The sequence below is a fragment of the Lactuca saligna genome, chromosome 4 (assembly GCF_052625555.1).
Source record: "Lactuca saligna cultivar CGN05327 chromosome 4, ASM5262555v1, whole genome shotgun sequence".
In the NCBI taxonomy this organism is placed as follows: domain Eukaryota; kingdom Viridiplantae; phylum Streptophyta; class Magnoliopsida; order Asterales; family Asteraceae; genus Lactuca; species Lactuca saligna.
Genome location: NC_136420.1, coordinates 73,480,614 through 73,501,845, shown reverse-complemented (window position 1 = coordinate 73,501,845; position 21,232 = coordinate 73,480,614). Strand labels below are relative to the sequence as shown.

Here is a 21,232-nt window from a genome sequence, read left to right as displayed (position 1 = left end):
CTTGGTGAAGACATGAGTTTTGAAGAATGTTTTAGAAATAACATGTTGGGAATGATCCTAAGCCATTAAGAGGAAGCGATGAAAATTTTTGGATCTAACTGGCATTTTGAGAAGTCAGCACGAGTTGGCCATCATCACCATGACGTGGCCATCATCACCACGTCGTGGCATTTTTTTTTATCTCGATTGAATTTCATCAACTCTATACACACGTCATGGCATCTTTGAACGACGACGCGATGTTCTTATTTTCCGTGATCATCGCGCCTTCTACTTCGACATCACGACCCCGCGTTGTTTTCCCACACTGTGGCCCATGATCAACACACTTTATGACGATGGTTCTTTGATTTATTTATATCCAACACATTTGCATTCACAAGAGAGGAGTTCAGAAGTACTATTTTCCATCATTGTAGGAGAAGTCCAAGTTTTCCACACAAGTTTTAGAATTCGATCTCGCCACTACTACCTAAGGGGAGTCTGTTCCAATTCTTCCTCTTTACTTTTATATTCTTTAATTGTTTTAGCATGCAATGGGGATATTGCATCATTTAAGTGTGTGGTAGAGGGTTGAATATATGAATACAAGCATTATGGTTAAAATAATGAAAAATGACTTTGATTTAAAAAAATTATTAGAAAGATTTTAAATAATAATCTAAAAGTTGAATCTAGTTAAAAATTTGTTATGTTGAAATCTAGCTTGCTAGTGTTGTATGGGACGATTCGATGCGAGTTTCAATATTTATTTGAGCCAATAGATGTGATAGTATATTTGTGGCTTCCCTATCCTAGTGAAATCAGGGAACAAAAACATGACATTGCTTAGTTTGAGGGCCATAATACGTTTAACATCGTGTACTAGAATTGTATCCAATAGAGCTTGTGTAGTGATTGCACTTAGACTTATACCTCTAACCAATAAGGGTTGAAGTTAAGTACCCTTGCTTAAACATATGTTTTATATGATTTTTAGTTTTGAGTGAAAAAAATGTGAAAAATAAAAAAAATAGAAAAAGAAAAAAAAGTTGCAAAAGTTGAAAGAATAAGAGTCTACAAAGCTATGAAGATCAAGGAATATGAAGAAAAGTTCAAAAACTGAAGACTCGAGAATAAGGAAATGTGCCAAGTTATTATCTATTGTATTTTTTCTTTCTACGTGATTTTTCCATATGTATGCTTGGGGGCTTAACCAAAAATTACCCTGAGGTCAAGAAAGATTTTTGAGGATATATTTGGAGGGATGCATAAAATGAATGTTGTTCAAAAGAAGTGGGGGAAGTGTTGACGAAGATTGTGAGTATTTAAGATTGAGGAAGTTCTTAGGAAAATATAGACACAAATACATAGACTATGGTCTTGGAGTAATGGAGAGGCTCAATATGGATTGTCTTATGTGATGTTGGTAGCTAAATCCTTGATATGATAATAGCAAAATCAGTTTTGCTTGAGGGCAAGCAAAAGCCAAGTGTGGGGTATTTTGATATATGCATATCTAGTCATGTATTTTATGCATATTTCTAATACTTTTAGCTATAATTATGTTTATTTTGGGACAAAAGATACTTATTGTGTTTGAAATATGTTTTGTAGCAGTGAAGACACGATCAAGATGAAAAGGAAGCAAACAAGGAGCTGGAAGTAGGAAAATGCGAGCTTAGCCAATAAGAAGAAACAAAAAGGATGTTGTTTGATAACTTGACCCCTCGTCATTATTTTCAACATATATCATGACTCGTAACTCCGTTTGAGAAAATGTTGATTCCTAACGACCACGACGTGGTGACACCACCACGACGTTGTGAATAGAATCTTCACGATTCTTGACGTTGAATTGGAGAATATGAGATATACTTGTGTACCACATCGTGGTGGAGGTCAACCACGACGTGGTGACTAGATCTTTGTAATTATATATATTTCAGACATTAGGTCGATTCCAGAGGAAGGAAACCTTATGGGCGCGACTATTTACAAAGAAAAACTATTCTAAGAACCTGTTGGGGTTGATTTTGAAACTGGAAATTCTAATGCAGCAAAGATTCACATCTACACATTCGATTTGCTTAGTTTAATGATGTTTAGCTTAGTATACATTTTGTTTATGTTCTCATCAGTTGTGATTATGGGCTAAAAAACCTTGTTTTCTTTTAGATTAGATGAACTCTTGAATACTATGTGTTGATTTCTTAATTGATGGATTGATGAAGTTGGTTTATGCTTTAAATATTCTTTGATAAATCTAAACCTAGCTTGTTAAAGTTTCTATATTTATTGATTAGTCGAAAGTTTTGTGTAGTTAAAATGCAGTTAATTTCATGAAATTGATTTACCTAGTTGTTTATGATCATTAAATTGCTAGAGATAGGATTGACCATATCCTAATTTATGTCACACCCCCAGCCGGCTGCAGAAACACCGAGCGGTGTAACGTCATTCCTTGTATTACATATATATAACATATATTGAATAGTACAAAGGAGTTTTAAAACTAAATACCTTTATTGATAATAGAAAGTTATATTATTCCAGCATATCAAGATTCTGAAAACGCATGTGTTTTGAAATATGTCAACATAAAGTTGGTAAGTTCATAGGTTTTGACTCTATATAAAATAGAAATTTTTCCAAGTTTAAAAAGTATAAAACATAGTACAAAAGAGTTATCCTGACTCATATCTAGCACATAGTATATATCCTAGGTATAATAGTTTACTTATTAAATAAGTTATATACCTAATATCTCCATATACTTAAATCAAGGAAGGTTACTGCGTATAAATCCTATTTCAATTCTATACGAGTATATATAATAAGGTAATATTATCTACCTCTAAATTCCTTTTACTGAGAGTATAAGTAATTGGGGAAACCTATACTTAACATTAATACTTGCATATCGACAAAGTATAATGTTTCTAACAATTTGCTACCATGAGTGTGTAACCGTTTCTATGACACAAAAAACCTATGACAAAACCGAATCCCACCAATGATTCCACAAAGGATTTCCATCATTGATGTCATAAAACTGGGCTACGACGAAGGATTCCACCCATATATAAACAACATCGCGCGCTTCATTGACACCAGATCAATAAACAAATAAAAGGACAGTTCATCACTCGCTTATGTTTGGATGTAGCTAGCAACCATAAGTGGGGTTGCCAACCTGTATATTATTCATACACAACTTCCCGCTCACACGGGATTAAAAGTTACAGGTCAGAGAACTTCCACTAAGATCCCCAATCTTAGTTGATGAATACAATATCTCATGTAGACTTTGTCGGCTTCTTATAGTTCTAACAGCAAAAGCATTTTCGTGTCTAAAACCCTAAGTTACTAGACTATGCTTTTAAACATTTCTCCTAATTTCATAATACTTAGGCAGTATAGCAACTATAACTTGAAGTAAAACCAGGTTTTATCTTAACATAAAACCAATAATAACAAAATACTTAACAAGTACATATAGAAATTCTAAGTATAACTTCAGGACTATTAATAACATACTAGGTCTTATCTTAACTTAAAAACCAGTAATATCAGCATACTTAACAATTAGTATATAGAACTTCTGAGTATAACTATGGAACTATATTACACATAACACACACACACACACACACACACACACATATATATATATATATATATATATATATATATATATATATATATATATATATATATATATATATATAGAACTCCCAAGTATAACTCAGGGTCTACATTAATATAATAACATGCTAATAAGTTTAAGATAGTAGTATTTTTTCAATATATATTTGATATATTCTAGGTATATATTATATAAAACAACTATATCCCAGGTAATATAACTGTCTATGTTGATATGAACATACTATCATATAAACGTCATATTAACTTTTATATAATATTTAGCATGCATTTTCCCTGGAAAAAATTAAAAAGTGGGGCTATGAAACTCACCCTAGTAGCGTGATCTATAGAATCTAAACAGTCAGAGGCCCGTCATTGGCAGGCTCAGGAAGGGACACAACCTTTTAAAATGAGAGATATTGAAAGGATAAGGTGTAAGGAATGAATGAGCTTTGATCGTTATTTATCGGCTGTTTTGGGCCAATTCACGTCGTGACATACCTTTGGTCACGCCATGGACTTTCTTGAGTCACCCTGTAGCTTTAACACGTGTTTTCTAACCCCGATTAGTGTCCCTGATCAGTTTCATGTCATGGACTTAATGTCCACGTTGTAAACTTAAGGCGGCTAGGGTTTCTGCCACGTGTCATGCCCTCAGACAGCTACATCTTTGGAAGCTCATAACTTTTGCATACGTACTCCATTTTTGACATTCTTTATATCCACACGTAGTTATTTTCGAGTACCACAACTTTTATTTTAGACTCCAACAGCTAATTATAAATCTATTTTAAATTCCACTTGTTATAAAGGCTATAGTGATAGAACTTATCATAACTTCTTCATGCGAAGTCAGATTTAGACGTTCGATATATTTTTGGAATCATATAGACTTGTAGTATTGAATTAAAACTTCATTAAAGGTTATTGTAAATTGATTATAATATGTGTTTGTTATATTTATGGGAATTATCTTTGACCTAATTTTGACTTGTGTTACATTCTCCCCCCGTTGAAATAATTTCGTCCCAAAATTTATCTTGTGGACGAGGAATTGATAATTAGTTGGGTAAAATATTGTGTATATTACTTAGCTCTTGAGGTAAATGTTGATATGCAACAGAACCAATTCTAGTTTAAAATTTTCAAAAGGTTCTATATATCGTAGGTTTAGCTTGCCTCGTTTCATGAATCGAATCATGCCTTTCCAAGGAGATGCCTTCAACATTATTTTATCTCCAACTTGGAATTCCAAAGGCTTACGTCTTACATCAACATAGCTCTTCTGACGATCATGTGCTGCCTTTAATCGATCCTTAATTTGCACGATATATTGAGTTGTCTCGTGGATTATTTCTGGCTCGGCACATAAGGTATCGCCTCTGGCCAATTGTGTATCTCTAACTTCTACCCAACATATTGAGGGAACGAAATTTTCGTCCATAAAGAGCCTTAAACGGTGCAGCCTTAATGTTGGTGGGATAATTATTGTTATAAGAAAACTCAATTAATGGTAAATGAGTATCTCATTCATTTCTAAAGTCTATTACGCAGACTCGAAGCATATCTTCTAAAGTTTAGATGGTCCTCTCGCTCTGAGCATCAGTCTATGGATGGTAAGATGAACTCATATCCAAGCATGTTCCCAAGGAATTTTGTAGTGATTTCCAAAACTATGAAGTGAATCTACTATCTCTGTTAGAGATAATAGAAATTAGAACTACATGCATTTTGATGTTTTTCTTGTGATATGTTCTGGTAAGATTTTCCATCTTTTCAGTTGCCTTAATTGGAAAAAAGTGAGCAAACTTAGTTAATCTATCGACAACTAGCCCAATAATGTCGAAACCACTAGGTGTTTTGAAATACGCGTTCACCAGATGTACTCTAAAAATCCTAGCAACTATGGACTTAGTTCCTTAATCCTTATGAAAATCCTTAGGAATAAATATCAAAGAATAGATGATTCCTACTGTAGATCTTTAAGAATAAAGAAGATAATGGGGATGGGTAAGCAACTACAACTCCTAACTTAAGGTCATGGGTAGTGTAGTTATTTTCCTGTACTTTAAGTTGGCAGGATGCGTAAGCAATAACCTTGTCCTTTTGCATCAACACAGATCCCAATCCTTGATTTGATGTGTCACAGTATACAATGAAATCTCCTGTCCTATCTGGGAGGGATAGGATTTGTGCACTAGATATCATTTGTTTTAGTTTTTGGAAAGCAAATTTTTGTTTATCTTTCCATTTGAATTTTTTGTCTTTCTGTTTTAGTATTGTGTATGGCTTGGCTATCTTAAAGAAATTCACTATAAATCTCTGGTAGTAGCCAACAAGTCTTAAGAATTGGCACACTTCTGTTGGCATCTTTGGTGCTTCTCAATTGTTAATTTCTTCAATCTTTGAGAGGTCAACATAAATTCCTTTGTTACTAACTACATTACCTAAAATGTTGTATTTCTCTAATCCAAAATTCACATTTGGAGAATTTGGCGTACATATTTTCTTTTCTTAGTAGTTCCAAGATTATTTGCAAGTGTTGACCGTGTTCTTCCTTGGTTCATGAATATATCCATATATCATCGATAAATACTATTACGAATTTGTCCAAGTACAGTTTGCAAATACGATTCATGAGATCCATGAACATTGCTGGGGTGTTGCTCAATCCCAAAGGCATAACCATCGTTGCATAAATCACTCGACGGTAGCTCGACGGTGAGCTGGGGTCAAGGGATTAATTGACTAGGCGAGGATTAAGGGGATTAATCGGGGACCATTAAGTATTAAAAAAATATTAATAAATTAATAAATATAACATTAATCCTAAGAATATAAAAGTAAAAAATTAACAAGTTAATAAATATAACATTAATCCTAAGAATTAAAAAAATTATCACACAATTATATAAACACCATACAAAATTCAAATTAAACATAAATCAAAATTAAACAAAAAGAAAAATTAATAAAAATACATTGCTAGTTCTTGTATTTAAGCCTTATAAAAGATTGAAGCAATTGAGAAATGAAAACAAATAAAACGATAAAAAAAGATCAAGGTGGAAGGTAAACTACAAACATATATCTTTTTGTTTATGTAACGTTAAATGCTTTTAAAGGTCCATAATCACAAAGTGTACTGCAAAGAAGGCATCTCCTGAAAAACATTCAATCCTCAATGATAGACCCACATTTTGGGTATATGTCTTCCACATTACTACCCACAAAAGCTCATAACAAAACCCAAGAGCAACACAATGGATTTGCTTCCTAACTTGGATAGATTTGAGAGACGAGCAAGCTTGAATCACAATGACAGACCCACCTGACGGTGTTGTACAATCAAAATATGATATAAAAGTTTCATATAAACATTTGCTCAAACACTTGGCATGCACATATACACGTCTCAATAACACCGATCACCTTCCCCTTCAAATCAATAGACCAAACTCCAATGACCACTCAAATCCTTTTGGACCACAATATCATCATCCAAGAACACGACTTTACTAAGCTTTGGAACTATCTATGGAAGGTAAAACTGAAGATGATTCATGATGGACAGATACTTTGGGTTTTGGAACTTGATATTTGAATAAGACTCAAATTTTCTTGTTTTGAAATAATAATCAATCATGTTATGTGAACCCAATTGCTTAAGAACATGGCTATAACTCGAATTCAGCCATGTGAATTCCTTGATGTTTTGCACCTTTAGGTTGAAGGTCTCAATACCATCACGTTTGGGATTTCAACATTAAATAAGCATAAGAAATATTACCTGAACCAGTGAACGAACTAGCGGGAAATAGGGCTCGAATTAAGATGAAATCGATTGAAAGCTTCTGAAATCGACCGGATCTTTCCCACCTTAAAGACGATGCCTTTATAATGTTCTCCATGTATTGGAAGCTTTCTATTAAGATGAATCAATTGAAATTTGAAAAAAAATCGACCGATTAGCAATCGAAACCACCATTGAAAAACACTAGTCGAAACCACCATTGAAAAACACTAGTCGAAACCACCATTGGAAAACAAATCAGAAACCTTCAACCACCTGCTACGTAAATTAAGAAGAAGCGAAGAAGAAAAGAAGAAAAGTTAAACCACCTATCAGAGTTGAGGAGGGGATGACTCAGACCATCAAGAAAATTAGGGAAGAACGAGATGCAAAGAACATATAAGATTAAAATTTTGAGCATCCCACATCGAAACTGTGAACATTATATCAAGGAAAACGTACTTTCTAAAAGGAGATGCTTTATATGAAAACAATCCCAGTTACATTTTAGGCAATTTGGCTCCTTTGAGCTAGTGGGCCTTTAGGGCCGGCTGGACTGATTAGGTTTGAGTTGTACCGATTTGGTCCGAATTAGGCTGGCTCTGACCGAAATTGACCAAGGCCGCCTAGCCTAACCCTCTAACATTTATTCGTAGGCGGTTGGAGGCTGCCAAGCGCCTAGGCACCGATTAATCGGTCGCCTAGATTGATTTTTACAACCATAGGCATAACTAAGAACTCATAATGACCATACCGAGTCCTATATGCTTTTTTTGGAACATCGTCTTCTTATACTTTAAGTTGATGGCATCCTGATCTGAGATCTATCTTTGAGTAGTTGCCAGATCTTTAAGTTGATCGAATAGATCAACAATTCTTGGAAGCAGTTAACGATTCTTGATCCTTAATTTGTTCAACTCCGGATAATCAATACACATTCAAAAGGATCCGTCCTTATTCTTAACAAAAAGAATTGGTTCTCCCCAATGTGAAAAGCTTGGCCTGACAAATCCTTTCTCAAGAAGTTCTTGTAGTTGGCAAGATAGTTCTTGCATTTTTGATGGAGCCAAATGATAAGGAGATTTTGCTACTAGTGCTGCTCCTAGAATTAAGTCGATTCAGAATCCGACTTGTCGAACGGGTGGTATTCTAGGTAGATCTTCAGAAACATATTTGAGGTATGTATTTTGCATTTCTTATCTACAACGTGAGCCAAGAATGAGATACATTTCGTATATAGATATTTCTGAGCCTTGGTGTAAGAAATGAGTTTGAGGTTTTTCCCAGACTTATCACCATAGATAATCAGGGTTTTACCGTTAGGTAAGGGTAATCATATGGCTTTCTTCATAGCATAGGATTTCGTTATGGTGTGAAGATAACCAATCCACGCCGATGATGACGTCAAAGCTTCCAATAATCATTGGCATGAGGTTGACGTGAAAAGTATGATTATTTAGAGTTAGAAGGAAATTTTCTAAAACTTCTTTGGTGATTTCGTTTTGTTTTCTTAGATATTTATACTTTATATGCTCATAATTTAAATGTTTCCTAAATGTTGGAGTAATAAAACTTCTATCGGCTCCAGAGTTGAAGAGTATTGTAGCGTATAACTTATTTATAAGGAACATACTAGTTATCACACAAGTTTCTTGGATAGTGTCCCTAGTTCCAATTACGAATGCTCTACTATGAGCACTATCTCCCTGGTTCCTCCATTTTGTACATTCCCTTCTGAAGTGTCCAACTTCTCCACACCGGTAAAATGTTCTTCCTCAAACAGAGCCTATTCCAGTGTTTGTTCCCTGATTTACTATTGCAGGTGTTTTGCTTCTATAGTAATTGACATTGTACCCCTTCTGTTTACACTTCATGCAAACAACATAGTCAACTATGTGATGATGGTTGCACCTATTACACCATTGATGCTATCCTTCATATTGCTTTGGTGGCGTGGGTGTTGCTGTTGTTGTTATAGCGACATAAATAGTTGTCACTTCTTGTTTCTTCCTGGATGATTATCTTGGGTTTCTACGATTAAACTTACACTTCTATAATCCGGATTTAAGAGGCTCAACTTTCGTTATTATGGATCCCGCTTTGATCTCTGTGTTGGTTAGATGATAGGTTAAGCATTTTGTATTATCGTAGGCTATGGTTTTGAATTGATAGCCATCCCTTGGAACTGTGGTGCTAGACTCCAGATGTATCATTCAACTTTCTTGTATTCAGGGGTTACAAGTGTCGGACACATCACAACAATATCATTGAACCTAGTGGTATAAGCACTTATATCTGAACCCTTTATTCTTAGGTTCCATTATTCTTGTTCTAGGTTCTGCATCTCATCTTTAAGACAATCTTTTTCTATTAACATCATCTTCAGATCCTCCAAACTGATGCCCATTTTCTTTTCATGGCTATTCCACCATGTTAATTTCACATTAAAGAAAGTACAAGTTGCGTACTTTGCAATTATTCGGACAAAAGTTTATTTGGAAGGCAAATTGTATCTTCTTGATCCAATGAGTCATTCCTACAACCTCTTCAATGTCGTAGAAGGATATAGGTTTGTAGTTCGTGAATGTTCCACATGTGTAATCCCTTGAAATGCTACTATTATTTCTACGATTGCTTCTCTAATCTCAACTTTGGTCAAAGGTGTTGTTTGATTGTTCACTCGATGAAGCTGTGGTTGCCTTAGTGGTGAATGATCACTTGTTGATCTCTTGTGGGACATTGCTTTGTCCCATTACAGTTGATTAAAGGAGAGATGATTCACACGATATTACTATAATCGTTGATATTAATTAACTTCGATAATGTAGTAGTCGTCAGTAATCATAATTCATAATGATTTACGAATAGGTGTGTTTATGAAGGTTTTCTTAAACATCTAATAGGAATATAAGTAGAATATCATTAATAAATAATTACGGTTCTATAATAAACATTAGCTATGATTGATGTTTATGAGGATTTGAAACACTTATTTTTCTTAGGCATAAGATGCTGTTTGATTTCGAGTTCCTTAGTGTTTTTCCATTGTGTCTTGAACTACGTTCTTTCATGGATCTTCTAGAATCTTCAAGTGTTTTAGTCTATCAACCACCGTATCCAAGTTTAGTTGGGCATCGGTCTAACCATAATTAAACATAGGTGATCAGTCTACGTTTAGTTGTCGTTCGACCCATGTATAATAAAACTCGAGTAAGGAGTTTGACCTAAAACTTGGATTTTCTATATTTTTGGGCTCTGTATACATGTGTTCTCATCGCGGGACTAAGTGCATCCATAACTCTATATCTTTGTGTTTGTTGTGTTCATGGGAATTATTAATTAATTGTTTGTCACTTCAGGTCTAGTTGATAAGGCATCGGCCAATCATGATAGTCGGTATGCAGGATCATTTTATCATATAGCCGTTCTAAAATCTAGCAACCCAACACGACGTGTCTATCTTGTCATTGCTTCCGTAAGTAGTCCCTTAGTAGTATAATTAATAATACTTTTTATTTGTAGGTTAAGGGATATACGTAAACGTAAAGAGTAAGCCCTAGACTATAGTCGTTCTTTCCTAAGAAAGTACTAGTTCGCTATAGTATATAGCTTTATTATGAATCTCTGTCACAGCCCCAACCGACGGTGGAAACACCGGGCGGTGTAACGTCATTCCTTGTATCATATATATATATATATATATATATATATATATATATATATATATATATATATATATATATATATAACATATATTGAACAGTACAAAAGAGTTTTATAAACTACATACCTTTATTGATAATAGAAAGTTATATTATTCCTTCTTATCAATTTCCTGAAAACGCATGCGTTTTGAAAATAAAGTTGGCGAGTTCGCAGGTTTTGACTCCATACAAAATAGTACTTTTTCCAAGTTTAAAAAGTATAAAACATAGTATAAAAGACTCATACTGAATCATATCTAGCACATAGTATATATCTTAGGTATACTACTTTACTTATTAAATAAGTTATATACCTAATACCTCCATACACTTAAATCAAGGAATGTACTGGTTCAGGTAATATTATTAATACTTGCAAATCGATAAAGTATAATGTTTCTAACAATTTGCTAACATGAGTATGTAACCGTTGCTATGACACAAAAAACCTCTAACAAAAACAAATCCCAACAATGATTCCATGAAGGATTTCCATCATTGATGTCATAAAACCGAACTACCACAAAGGATTCCACCCATATATAAACAACACTGCACGCTTCATTGATGCCGGATCAATAAATAAATAAAAGGATAGTTCATCACTCACTTATATTTGGTCGTAGCTAGCAACTATGAGTGGGGTTGCCAACCTGTATATTATTCATACATGACTTCCCCGCTCACACATGATTAACAGTTACAGGTCAGAGGACTTCCACTAAGATTCCCAATCTTAGTTGATGAATACAATATCTCATGTAGACTTTTTCGACTTCCTATAGTTCTAATAGCAAAAGCATTTTCGTGTCTACAACCCTAAGTTACTACACTATGCTTTTAAACATTACTCCTAATTTCATAATATTTAGGCAATATAACAATCATAACTTGAAGTAAAACCAGGTTTTATCTTAACATAAAACCAATAATAACAACATACTTAACAAGTATATATAGAATTTCTAGGTATAACTTCAGGACTATATTAATAACATACCAGTTCTTATCTTAACTTAAAACCAGTAATAACAACATACTTAACAATTTGTATATAGAAGTTATGAGTATAACTCCGGAACTATATCGCACATAACATATATATATATATATATATATATATATATATATATATATATATATATATATATATAGAACTCCTAGGTATAACTTAGGTCTACATTAATATAATAATATGCTAATAAGTTTAAGATAGTAGTATGTTTTCAATATATATTGGGTATATTCTAGGTATATATTATACAAAACAACTATATCCTGGTTAATATAACTATCTATGTTGATATGAACATACTATTATATAAACATAATATTAACTTTTATATAATATTTAGCATGCATTTCCCCCCGAAAACATTAAAAAGTGGGGCTATGACTAATCCTAGTAGTGTGATATATAGAATCTAAATGGTCAGAGGCCCGTTGTTGTCAGGCTCAGGAAGGGAAACGACATTCGAAAACGAGAGATAACGAAAGGAGAAGGTGTAAGAAATGAATGAGCTTTGGTCATGTCGTGGATTTCCATAAGTCACCTTGTAGCTTTAACAAGTGTTTTCTATCCCCGATTAGTATCCCTAACTAGTTTCACATCGTGGAATTAATGTCCACGTCGTGGACTTAAGGCGGCTAAGGTTTCTGCCACGTGTGATGCCCTCAGACAGCTACATCTTCGGAAACTCATAACTTTTGCATACGAACTCCGTTTTTGACGTTATTTATATCAACGTATAGGTATTTCTAAGTACTAAAACTTTATTTTAGAGTCCAATAGGTAATTATAAGTCTATTTTAAATTCCACTTGTTATAAAGGATATAGTGATAGAATTTATCATAACTTCTTCATGCAAAGTCAGATTTAGACGTTTGATATATTTTTGGAATCGTATACACATGTAGTATTGAATTAAAACTTGATTAAAGGTTAAAGTAAATTGATTATAATATGTGTTTGTTATATTTATAGGAATTATCTTTGACCTAATTTTGACTGGTGTTACAATTTAGGTGATAAATTAGTTGCTTAACTATGTTAGAGAGCATTATTTGATCATAATATTTGCTCGATTACTAGACTTGCCCAAAGAATAGTAGTATGTAGGTTCTATCATTCAGAGTCAAAATTACCTTTAAAACCAATTTAATATCATTAACTTGCGTGATCATTGGGTTTGAAGTTGTTAAATTGACTTATGCTAGTTAGTCTGACAATGATGACTAGTATCTTTGATTTAGTAACTAACGAAATTAATCCATTGTCTTCACATCAACCATAGGAAAAATGAGGGATTCAAAGGTAAACGAGAGTATCTTTTATTCTTGGTTTTAAATCGTCTCTTTAGTAATTAATTAGGTATTTTAGTTTAAGTTTTTCTGAACTTGTAAAATCATATAAAAAAACCCACTTTTAGTTGTTTTCTTAGTTTAGCTTTTAGTATTTATTTTATTAATTAAAATCTGTTACCTATGATTGACACCCGGCTTACCCAAGCTATTCTATAATCTGACTAGTTACACACTACTTATAAGTGCATAATTTAGCTAAGTAGTTAGGTTTATAAATTCAAAGCTAGATAGGTATATAGAGTGCACATCAGAGATCAGTCTCCATATAGGAATGAATAAGAAGCTCTAATGACTCTAAAGTGGCTGGAGGAAATGCATGAGAACACCATTCATGAAGGTTGGAAGGCCACGCCAGAAGAGACCCGTGAGTGAGATTCCACTCTGGGCGATACACATCATCACTTCCCAGTTGTGTAGACATGACAACAGAGATGGCACCACCGGGAGGTGGAACCGAACAAGAACTGGAGGCGACTCTAGAACCCGTCGTAGGCTTCTTACCAAGACCACCATCACCTAAATCAATTTCATACCTTGTTCCCTTTTTTGGTCACTAATGTTGATTGGTTCATTCCCTTCAACTGGCATGAAGTGTCATCATCAAGAATGTCGATCACATTAGGAGAGCCTCCACACAAGAAATCAATATTACGTCTCTTGCATAATATTCCACCAACCGTGCTGGCCCCAACATCACTCACGATCATGGAGTCTACCTAAGTTGTACGTCGTTTAACGGTGTCCCAACTGCCACTAGTGGACTCGCCGTTCTCTGTTCATTCTCTGGTAAAACAAAATGAAGGATCACCATGGGAACCATCGTCTACACCTACACCCGACAGACCAGAGTCGAATTAAGCGCCAGGAGTTTTGTGCGTAGCAACGGAAAGAATGTTTAGAACAAGCGCACAAGTAGCGCCAATGGGCGGTGGGAGAACCTACACCAAAGGGACTTCATGATACCGAAGGTTTCCCTTAAACTTCCCATGCAACACTCTCTCAAGGGACAAAACCCTCTCAACACCTGCAAATGAAACAACAACAGTCAAATTAAAAACGTCCCCCCCCCCCCCCCCCCCCAAAGAAAGCTCTTTAAAGCAGCAAAACCTGAAAATGAAAACAACATTCACCGTTTTTCTCCACATAGAACTAATCCATCATCCTCAGGGCTCGCCAAGCAGCACTCATTTCTGCCATCGCGAGGATGCAGTCTTGCCAATCTACCCCATTGAAGCAGATCCCCTTCAATGCTTCAACTACAGGCAAACTAGCACCCGACAGTTGAGGTTTCCGATCAGAAGAGATAGCCACACGAGGGTAGCTATGACCAATCAGGTCGCCGTTAACCCACAAGCAACGATCCTTCCAGTTCTTTCAAGGATCCCTCCGATTAACAATACACACGTGATTATTGCGTCACTGAGAGAAAGTATGTACTCCAGCCATGGTAGACAAGTTAAAGAAAAACTGGAAGGCCTGAAGTTGATGAAATACACCCATGGCTCGACAGGCCAACTTATACCGACTAATCTTGTTAACAAAATTATGAGTAAGGTCGTCTACAAAGAAACCATACTCACACACAACCTCATAAAAGAAATTTGATATTGGCAGCAAATCCCCACTTTGAAAATTGACACATGGACTCTAACCTTCCCTGCTAGCGACCGGTAGAAAATAGCCCCTTCCTTCAGAAATTGCACTCCTTGTTCGGGCATGAACCCAAACCAAAATTGAAGAGACTCAAACTCCTCTGGTGTTCGGTCGCTCCCAGATCGCATGTACATTGTTATAGATATTGAATAGAATTAGGAGATACAAAGAACAAAACTACCCGTAATAAAGGGGGATTTCAAATACAAAGGAATATCGAACAGTTACAGCAGTAAAAACCGTCTCTGCAGAATAGTCTGTGTAAGTGCAAAGCCCATGCCCTCGCCCTCGCGACCCCGATGTCCTGAAACCAAGGCCCATAACAGCCCAAAATAGTACCAAATTGCTCCCCAGAACAACAAGTGTAGCGCTTAAAGCACTGCTTCCCAGTAAGTCTGCACCAATAATAGATAATCGCTAGTGGTGCATGACACACCAATAAGACGCCTCCACGTCCTTAACAGTCCAAACATGCTAGAAGGTGATGTTCAGAACATACTCCCTCGATGACATGTATAAAAGAACCCTTCTTCTCTAGAAGAAGGGACCACTCTCTCTCTCTCTCTCTATATATATATATATATATATATATATATATATATATATATATATATATATATATATATATATATATATTACAAAACCCTAATCCTCATACACTTACTAACTAGATCGTTGGAATCTCGTTCCGGGACACCCTCCCGAACGACGACTAACGTCGGCTCTTTCTTTTTTGTGATTCCCAGGCTTAATCAGACGATGCAACCCACAAACGGTATTAAGCTCGAAGACATATCACAACAATAAGGATTATGATAGTTTTAATAGTATGTTGCTATAATGTGTAAAGACATAGATCCATAGGTGTATGTGCCCATAATTAGTTTATGTGATTATTCTGTTGCACAAAAATGATTAATGTAACCTATAAAAGATATCAAATAAAAATGAATAAGAAAAACGATAAGGGGGTATCGACTGATAAGAAATATTTAGGAGATTCTCTAAGTGGCAACATATTATTGGGTGGTGGTCTCGCTTATGGGGTCAAATCAATACGCTCTAAGAAGAAATATTTTAATATCAATCTTATCAATATCATCGATCTCATAGTATCACACCAAATCCCACCAATCGAATCACTTTTTCGAGAAATATGAGACATCTAAGTCATACGAGTAAAGAGATCTATTCATTGATAAGAAAAAGAAAATACGTGAACATGGACTGGATTGATGATAAAATATAATCGATGGTTGCAAACAATGATTCGATTGATGATGAAAAAAAGAGAATTTTTGGTTTAGTTCTCCACTTTAAGGATAGAAAAAGGATGGATCAAATTTTATAGAGTCTGGATTATACTGATCATTTCTCAAAAAATAACTCTGGTTATCAAATGATTGAACAACCAGGAGCAATTTACTTACGATACTTAGTTGACATTTATAAAAAGTATCTAATGAATTATGAGTTCAATACAAAATCTTTAGCAGAAAGACAAATATTCCTTGTGCATTACCAGACAATTACTTATTTACAAACTTCGTGTGGGGCTAATAGTTTGCATTTCCCATCTCATGGAAAACCCTTTTCGCTCCGCTTGTGTTTCGTTGGATGTAGAAAAAATATAGCTCGAGTATGCGAATGAATTTAATCAAAAAGAAGACAGGTGAGAGTAAGATACTGAATGATATCTATGGCAATGTAGCAACTGATTGGGTGAGAAAGACGGTAGAAGGGCAAATGTGATCGGTTCAAAACTTTAATCAGAAGCCAATGAACAATAACCGGCTGAGCCGTTTACTAACTCATTGTTCACAAGCCAACTCCCTTTTAATCCTATATATAATATAATATTTTCCATATAAAAATGAATATTTTGTTACACTAAAAGCAACTAATCGTTGATTATTTAAAAACCCGAAGTTAATTTACTTTATAAATAGAAAGTTTAAATGAACTTATTTCATGGATTTAACCCGCTGTATTGATCGTATAATACCATTAAAAAGAGAAATTCATATATATTATTCATTTAATTCATTTATGAGTTATTCCATCTCATAAAAAAACCTTTAATTTGAATCTCTGATTGACATATGCAATTAGATTTTTGTCATGCGACGTTTCCGTGAACTACCATTGTGAAATATCTTGCTGATGAGAAAATAGGTATACTGTTTCATTGATTATTGTTAAACACTTTTGGACTAGCATAATTATATATATTTTTTCTTTCTTTTTCTTTATTACCGGAAAATGCATATATTTGTGAGGAATGAGTATGTAAAAACATTTGTGAACGCCAATCCAACTGAAATGGTTAAAATGTCATAAAAGAAAATCTATCATTAATTTAAGAAATAACTAGAAAAAAGACCCATACTTCGTATACATCCGAAGGAATTTTTTCAAATTTGTATGTTTGAAGTGAAGTAGTGGTTATCAGGTTATATATGAAATTCATAGGTTTTTGCATAAAGATAGTTGGTCACTATGCATAGGAAATTGGTATTTTCTTGTATTGTATTAATACTTGATACATAGTGTGTGCTAAAAACATATTTTCTTGTATTATATTAATAGTTGATACATAGTGTGTGTTAAAAACATAAGAAAATGTAGAAGAGCTTGCAAGTGAAAGATATTTTACTATATTTCCAAACATTGACTTGGTAGAAAAGACTTTACATTGCACTTTGATAGAAAACCCTATAATAAAGAAACAATGGAAAATGGGTCGATGTTTCTTGTGATTAACTCGTCATCAATGGTATCATCTAGATTTCTAATATACAAATTTAACCCTTTGATTCCTCCATAGTCTATTCAAATCTAAAAAGCATCTAAAAAGTTGAAAACAAAAAGTTATATATATAAATCGTTTGCTTACCTATTATACTTTCGATTCTCGGTAACAATATCCAAATGTTAAATCGACTGGTTATTTATTTATTTATTTTTATTTTTTTATTTTTTTTCACGTATACAAATTTTAAGCATTAATATGAGAAGATCTTCCAAAGTTCCATACAAAAAATATATGTAGATAGGGGATTAATTGCTTTCTTTCTATTGTAGCATGATACTTTTAAAAATCAGCCCATATGAGTAAAATAAACGAAAGATCCATTACATGGAAAACCCTACTTTCTATTGCAACATGATACTCTGAAAACTATCTATTTTCATCTTCCTATTATAGCATTCTATTTTTTAAAGTACAAGTAAGTAACATGAAATTTCACAACATATAAATTCTACTTTCATATTTTCATATTCTGGCATTGTACTTTCAAAAATGTATTTAATTATAGCATTGGCATCTAAAGGTTTGGTGATTAAAAGTTTGCCTATCATACAAATACACACACATGTCTTCAAGAAAAGAAAACTTTGAGGGTAAAATCATTAACTTGCATTATCAGGAGTATACAAGTAGATGTTGGGCTTTTTATAAGAAATGATTGTAGTCTTTCAAAGCTTAGGGGTGAAAAGCGTTATTCTAACTATGTAAAAGGACTAAACATCCAAACATTCATATTAGAAAATGAACAGTGAAATTGTTGAAAGAACCAACATAAATTACAATTTTGGTCCCTGTGTTTAAGTGTTTTTTCGATCAAATCCAAAAAAGAATAGTTTTGCAAATTTGGCCCTTATTTGAGATTTATAACATTTTTGGTCCATATGTCATGTAAAATGACTACTTTGCCCGTTAGATCCTTTTTCAATATCATTTATCTAAATGGTTATTAATATAGAGATGTTTGATTATCATTCAAATGTCTATAATTGCACTTAAATAAGAATACACCTAAGGAAGCTTACGAACAAAGTTTAAGTTGCTATGATTACTAATGGGCCAAAAAGAAAGTAGATAAGGAAAGGTTGAAACTCTCTGGAATGAATACCTTAATTGGCTCAGGCATTTCATCGAACATATTGTAGGCATGTATCTCATAAACTTCAGTTTTATAATCAGTTTGATCAATTATTAAAAAAAAAACAATTAAGCATAAAAAAGGATTCGGAAATCGATTATCAAAGAATAACAAAAGTTTGCAATTTCTGAGTTTAGGTTGGTGCTTTCAAGCGATTGCAGCAAAGAATCCATACGTCGCAATCGGTGGAGCAGGCATGAAGAAGACATCCTCGTTTCTTCCATTATCGATGAGTTTATGAGGAAACAACATAGCTAAATAATTGAAATGGGGAGATAACAGATAAAGAAGATGACCTTCAAAACTTATGCATCCAAAATTACGGGTATATCTTAGGATCGATGAAGATGGGTTGAAAATAGAGTTCAACCGCGAAAGCCTCTTTCGCCTTAGCTGCAAGATCAGACGCCGTCGGAGTAGTAGCAGAAGCCTCTACAAGATGGTGTTTTTTCTAGGATCAATGAATTGTTATGAAGTGATGAACTTCTATAATGAAACAATGAGTTGGAAACGATCCTAATCTAAATGGCTTACAAGTCGGTGAAGAAGGGATGAAGTATCCTTGAAGTTCTAGGTTGAAATAGGTGGTGGCACTGCGAGCAAAATAGTGGTGATGCAGATGAGAGGAGAACACGTATCACCTTCGCCTGCAAGCCGATGAGTATGCAAATTTAGCCCCCAAGCCGATGAATGATAACCGGCTGGCTTCAGGTTACTTCTCATTAAGCTTTTCTAAAATTGATATGGATATATAAGAACTTAAAAGGTTAATAATATGGATAAGGATACGACCGGATTAGACTCAAAAAAAAAAAAAAAAAAAAAAAAAAAAAAAAAAAAAAAAACTAGGACTAGAGTTGGATCCGGACCGAGCCGAATATTTATATTAGTGGGGCAGTTTTCGGGTTTTGTTTTTACTAATAATTGGATTTCGAGTTTGAAATGGACCGTACTAAGAATACGGTATTTAACATGGACCAGTTCGAAAAAACCAATTGTTAATTCCTTTAATTGATCGATCGTATACTCTGAGGCTCATCCAACATGCAATTTTTAGATACTAAAACCAAAGTTGACATTTTTATGACAAATTAAATAAATAGTATCCATGTTTAACAAAAAGTGTAAAAGTCATTCATTTAGTCTCTATTGTTTTTTAGGTATTGTGTTTTGAACAATGTTTCATATGATCTTAGATTTTAACAATCTTTATATCAACACATTCGCATTTAATATTCTATAACTTTCGTTTAGATTACTTCCGTTAAATGTAATATATTTTTAATTACGATTTGTAAATAAAAATATATTACGTTTTAACGAGAGTAATCTAAACAAAAATTGTAGTAAAATAAAATACAAACATGCAAATATAAAGATCGTTAAAATCCGAGTTCATATGTAGAAGTTACTGATGGGTTTTAGCTATAAAAACATCATATGTGCTCATGCAAACCCTAATGTTTGGATCTAGGTTTCTCTATTGTACATGCAATTCATCCAAGACTTTAAACACTAGTTCTAGCATACAACTAATCATATTAACATGTAAAAAAGGTTTTTAGATCTTACCTTGATTGTTATGTAGCAATAACAATCACAAATCCTCTTTGTAATGACTTTAGAAAGCTTAGAGTCACAATTGTCACTACTCTAATGGTTCACAAACACCAAGAGCAAGAGGATGAAGAATAAGGAGAGGGGAGGCTGCCCAAAACGTGTGGAAACCCTAAGGAATAAGTTCACCATGTTTTTGAGTCTCAAGGGTCCTTTAAATAGTGAGGCTATTAGGATTATCTAACAAGGAAACCCTAATTTGGATGCTTAGGCCCTAAGCAACCTATGGACTCCCTCCTTAGAGGCCTAGGACGATTTCTAATGGATTTCCCCATAGAATTCGTCTACTCTTCTAATATGGAGTCCATTAGCCCAATATTCAACTATCACTCAATTGACAGTTCTAGTCCCTTAAGTTTAATTAATGTATTTTAGCCACAAACTTAATTCTTATTAATTCTTGACTAATACTAATTAAACAATATGATTTCTCCTTTAATACATTATTCTCATAATATATTAATAAATCATAATTAATCCTTTCTCTCCATAATCCAACAGTCTCCCACTTGGATAAGTCTAA

At 34.0% G+C, this 21,232-nt stretch overlaps 1 long non-coding RNA gene across 1 annotated transcript; it reads right to left on the bottom strand.

Annotated features, from left to right (window-relative positions):
- Positions 1-19,160: 19,160 nt before the first annotated feature.
- Positions 19,161-19,900, bottom strand: LOC145038614 (uncharacterized). The gene is made up of 2 exons (XR_013679462.1): positions 19,627-19,900; positions 19,161-19,524 (listed from the first exon to the last, which is right to left on the bottom strand). It is a non-coding gene; the product is annotated as an uncharacterized LOC145038614 (long non-coding RNA).
- Positions 19,901-21,232: the final 1,332 nt, after the last annotated feature.